The following is a 5,000-nucleotide window of genomic DNA, read 5'->3' on the forward strand; positions in this document are numbered from 1 at the left end:
CCCTTTCTCAGCCTAGTAAGTGAGCAATTAAGTCACTTAGTCAATATGGAAAAGATACACCTTTCGTCTTTAGGACTCCATTTTCACAAAACATGTTACATGTATATATCAGCAAGGTCCAGGCTCTTTAGACCAATTATCTATCCAGTGCCTGGTGCTCTTTACTGTGGGTATTCCTAGATCCCAGAGTATTTTTAATAGTCATTAATCAATCTACTCTCATTTTTTTTCTTCTCTCAAAAACTTTCACATATGACTTTGATGACTCATGGGCACTGTACCAAAGACTAAGAATTGGCTGGACACGGTGGCTCACACCTGTAATCCCAGGACTTTGGGAGGCTGAGGCAGATGGATTACCTGAGGTCAGGAGTTCAAGACCAGCCTGGCCAACATGGTGAAACCCTATCTTTACCAAAAATTACAAAAATTAGCCGGGCATGGTGGCCTGCACCTGTAGCCCCAACTACTGGGGAGGCTGAGGTAGGAGAATTGCTTGAACCTAAGAGGTGGAGGTTGCAGTGAGCTGAGATTGCACCACGGCACTCCAGCCTGGGTGAAAGAGTGAGACCCTGTTTCAAAAAAAAAGAAAAAAAAAAAAAGAATTAAGTTTAATGACTGTAAATTTCAGTCAACTGATTTTAAAGTTTTTTTAAAATTGGAGCACTTTAGTATATACCAGTGATCATATTTCTCTAAATGACATAGAATTCTAAGTTCTTCAGACCCCAGTTCTGTTTTACACACAAGATTTCTCTGGCTGCTAAGTACTTGGTCAGTAGTAGCCTTTACTGTATAAATAAGAGGGTTCTGACTGCACTGGCTTCTCTGCTTTATGCAGTGGTAGCAATGGAAAAATGACTGGGGTAATCAATAAGTAGTTCATAAAAAAGTAGAGAAAATTTGCATAACTGGTTCTTATTAGCTTACCCATAAAATGTATTATGATATTTCTCATATGTCTAACATGCCTATATATGTTCTTCCTGCCATCACTAGATTTTGTTGAGGGCCTACAAATATGCTGTTTATTATTTATTATTACTCCTTACCACATCCGCCAGTTACTCCCCTCTTGTCCATTCATCACAACTGGAGGAGAATTTTTGACTAGAAAAGAAAACATTTTCTCACAACTCTAAATTCTCCCAACTTATCTTCAATTAAAGATAAATTAATGAGCCATAAAAACTCTACCATGGTACTGGGCCACCTGAACATGCTGAGGCCATTTCCCCTTTGAAGCATGATGATCCCTACCTCGGAGCTGAGTAAGGGGACTGCAGCTTCGCATGCCCTTCTGACGGGCCCATCTGGCCTCTTTCAGGGCCCAACTTCAACTAGGAAGCGCAAAGAGAGGAAACAACCTCGCCCAGAAGCTGGGGCAGCTCAGCCATGTGAATGCTCCTGCCTGGTAGACATTTTATATTTCTGTAGGTTCTGGGATCAGGATGCTTCAATTTGAATCCAGCTCTCTAACTTCCTAACTTGTGACTTTTGGTAAGTTATCTAACCTGCCTCCATGTCCTCCTTTATTAAGTGGAGGACAAGAATATCTATCCACTGGGTCAGTCGGTGGTTGTGAAGGTTACATGTAAAGCACCTAGAGACCAGCTCCCAGAAAGTGCTTAGTAATAAATGCTAGGTATTATTATAATTATTAGCCAAGTCTAGGGACAGTTTTTGGTGACAGTGAGTTCCATATCAGTCTTTCACATGCTAATTTTGTGACAATCCTATGGTGACTTACAGTAGTCATGTTGAGCTGGTAAGATTTTATTTTTACTCCGTTGCTAAGTTGGATAAAGGGCAATAGAGGGCATTGAAAGGTCATGACATTTAAGCATGAAATATATCATTTAGGAGTTTGGGGGCACCTGCTGTGGAAAGGGGGCATCCCAGACACTAAACTAGGTTCCGTGCTGCCATCCTATGAGGCAGGCAGCAGGATTCCATTTTACAGAAGAAAATGCTAAACGTTCAAGATGATAAAGGACTTATTGAAAGTTCATGCAGCTAAGTGGTGAAATTTAGTTTTCCACTTTTCATCTGTCTCACCTCAAAATGCAACATCTCTCTGAATGCCGCATCACACTTTTCAAACTGTGCATGCAAGGTACATGCTAAAAAGGGCCTTTATGGTTTTTGACATTTACGTTGCACACATTCAGAAGAGATAAAAATAGACTCCATGCTGCTGATATAATTACTAGAGGCTATAAAAGCCATGCAAAATCTGGAGAGGGGGCGTGGGAATAGTCGAGGAAGGAACATAAACAAGGGAGCAGTGACACAAACTAGGACTTCATGCCATCCTTAATTCCTTCACAGAGCTCCACACAGTCCTACAGCGTTCCACCATGTAAAATCAGGCCTTCATTTTGAACTTGGATATCTCCCCACTTGCAGGCAGTGGCAATGCCAGCAAGCCACAGGTGGGCACCACACGAGCAGGTGAGAAATGCCACCAGTAAGGGGAGGTTGAGGATCTGGTGCCTCTAAAAGAGCACATCAATCCTAATTATCCTGCGTGGGTGCACCACTTATGTCGTACTTAGGTACTTATTTTTTTTTTGTCAGGCAGTTTAAGAGAGTTTTAGGCAAATGAACGTCCGTGCCTTGGAAATCCCTGAGAAGACGTGAAGCAGCCTCAGAAAGAGAAACTGGCTGAGCTTTCAGCCTGCGCGCGCTGGGGTAAGGAAGCCGCACTGCACTGAGCTGGCATAACTGCCCTTGGCCTGGCCGGCAGCATCTCGTCCTGCAAACTGAGAGAAACCTGAGAATGAACTTCTACACTGCACCTCAGAAGGGAGCAGGCGGGAGAGGAAGCCGGGTTGGGAAGTCAGAGTGGAATCTGAACACAGAAGACAGGGAGAGCTATTCAGGAAAATGTGCTTTGTTATTTCCTTCTGGCACCTTGCTCATTACCATTCTAATTTTTAAAATGCAAACTGAAACCCATACTAACTTTAACATCCTAAATGACAAACTAAAAGCAACACAGCTCCCCCTTCCACTCCAGTAACACCCCTCATCCCTAAAAAACAACAATGCTAACAAAACCCATGAACACCTATAACAAGTACAGCTTTCAAATCCAAATCCTTGTTTTTCTTGGCTTTTAGGTTGAAAGGTAGTGGAAAGTGGCTGAGTAAGACCCCGTTAGATTCAGTGCAAGGTGAAGACTGGTCTTGAAACTTTATATCTTCCCTTCCTGATTAGAACGAAGGTAGATGCCTTGACTCAGAGTTGGTGGCTGTTTTGAAAGCTGGCCTTGCTTTGGACCATTGATGGGGCTGTCTTCTTCAGCAAACAGTGATCGTGAAGCCAAATTCAGCTTTCTTCAGGAAAAGGACAAAAACTAGGGTGAGATGATTTGCTAGCAGTTACCAACTGAGTCGGGGCAGTGTAAATATTAAAATCTGCAGCCCTTAAGATGTCCAGCTTAGTACAGTACAGGACTCACACAACTCGGATTCAGAAAAGTTGCCAAAACTTTTAATGCTTTAAGAAAGAGGATGAGTGACTTTTGGGTGCTTCAGACATACAGCCTTTCTGATTAGCTATTTTAGATGGCGTGTAAGAGACTTGAGTAGTAAGCTATGCTGTATTTATTGTATTAATTCCAGTGGTAGGTATACCTGGAATTAATACATTGTATTACCACTGGAATTGTATTACCACTGGAATTAATACAATAAATACAACATAGCTTAGTACTTAATTAATAAATTGTATTAATTCCAGGTATACCACTGGATCTACTATGGAAAAGTGTTTGGGTGATGCCCACCTAATATGGAAGAACTTGTCATAGCTCTGATGCAGCGACAATTGACCACTTGCTTTTACATAAACACTAGGAAGAAAAAGGCATGGCATCAAGTGTTTTGAGAGCTGAATTACATCAATATTTTCTTTTCAGAAAATAAATCTAAAATTATTTCAATGCACAAAAGGTACATACTGAATGTAATTATAACTCTTCAAAAAAATCAATCTCTTTCTCTTTTCAAACCTACATAAAAATAAATTATCTGACTATTTTACCTTTGGATTATTCTCTCTAATCAACACTCTGATTTAGAATAATGCAAGAAAGTAACGCCTTAGTGTCTTAGTACCATTCATTAATTCCAGGTATACCACTGGAATTAGTACAACAAACAAATACGAATTCTACTTTCAATCTTTAAAATAAGAATCATGAAAAGAAGTGTGTGGCTTACAACTGCATGTTACTTATAGCAGCTCTGACTATGGTGCTTTTTTTGTTTTGTTTTGTTTTTGAGCCGGAGTCTCGCTCTGTCACCCAGGCTGGAGTGCAGTGGCGTGACCTCGGTTCACTGCAACCTCCGCCTCCGGGGTTCAAGCAATTCTCCTGCCTCAGCTTCCCGAGTAGCTGGGATTACAGGCGCCCACCACCGCGCCTGGTTAATTTTTGTATTTTTAGTAGAGATGGGGTTTCACCATGTGTTGGCCAGGCTGGTCTTGAACTCCTGACCTCAGGTGATCCGCCTGCCTTGGCCTCCCAAAGCGCTGGGATTACAGGCATGAGCCACTGTGCCCGGCCTGGTTTGTTTTTTCTAAAATTAGCTCCTTCTCTAGGCACTGCCCCTGGGTCTTTGGAGTGGACAAGTGATTTTAGAAACTGAGAGTGGGGGAGTCATAAAAAGGAAGAGATTGGGAAAATACAGAGGGATAGAATATGTAAAAGAAAACACATTTAAATTTATTACTACACATGAGATCATATTTCTGGCACTTTGTAGAGGTCCTATAGAAGCTGTTAGTTCCCATATAGAAATACTAGAGTGAATAAATTGGTGTTAAATTTAAATCTACTTAGGAAGTAAAAGTCTATCTCCATTCCTGGTAAGACTCTCTTAGGTAAATCTGGAAAAGAGAAGTCCAGTGCAGAAAAGATTTTTCTAGTATTTCATCCACTATTTTTTTCGGTATAAATGAATTTGTGCTTAGGAAAATAAATATCCAGAAGG

At 41.2% G+C, this 5,000-nt stretch overlaps 1 protein-coding gene and 1 long non-coding RNA gene across 6 annotated transcripts in view; one reads left to right on the forward strand and one right to left on the reverse strand.

Moving 5' to 3' along the window:
* The window catches only part of ZEB2 (zinc finger E-box binding homeobox 2), a 132,847-nt gene that overhangs the window by 61,971 nt on the left and 65,876 nt on the right, over positions 1 to 5,000 (reverse strand). The window lies entirely within an intron of this gene.
* The window catches only part of LOC129472430 (uncharacterized), a 30,389-nt gene that overhangs the window by 1,541 nt on the left and 23,848 nt on the right, over positions 1 to 5,000 (forward strand). The window contains exons 2-6 of one of the 3 annotated variants that reach the window (XR_008653930.2): positions 1,438 to 1,500; positions 2,332 to 2,454; positions 2,581 to 2,694; positions 3,223 to 3,366; positions 3,748 to 3,958. This is a non-coding gene — a long non-coding RNA (uncharacterized lncRNA). Of the gene's footprint in view, positions 1 to 1,437; positions 1,501 to 2,331; positions 2,455 to 2,580; positions 2,695 to 3,125; positions 3,189 to 3,222; positions 3,367 to 3,747; positions 3,959 to 5,000 lie in introns of those variants that run through there. The other 2 variants (XR_008653931.2, XR_010118865.1) reach the window with 2 other exon arrangements.

Source organism: Symphalangus syndactylus, chromosome 22, assembly GCF_028878055.3.
Source record: "Symphalangus syndactylus isolate Jambi chromosome 22, NHGRI_mSymSyn1-v2.1_pri, whole genome shotgun sequence".
NCBI classification, from domain to species: Eukaryota; Metazoa; Chordata; class Mammalia; order Primates; family Hylobatidae; genus Symphalangus; species Symphalangus syndactylus.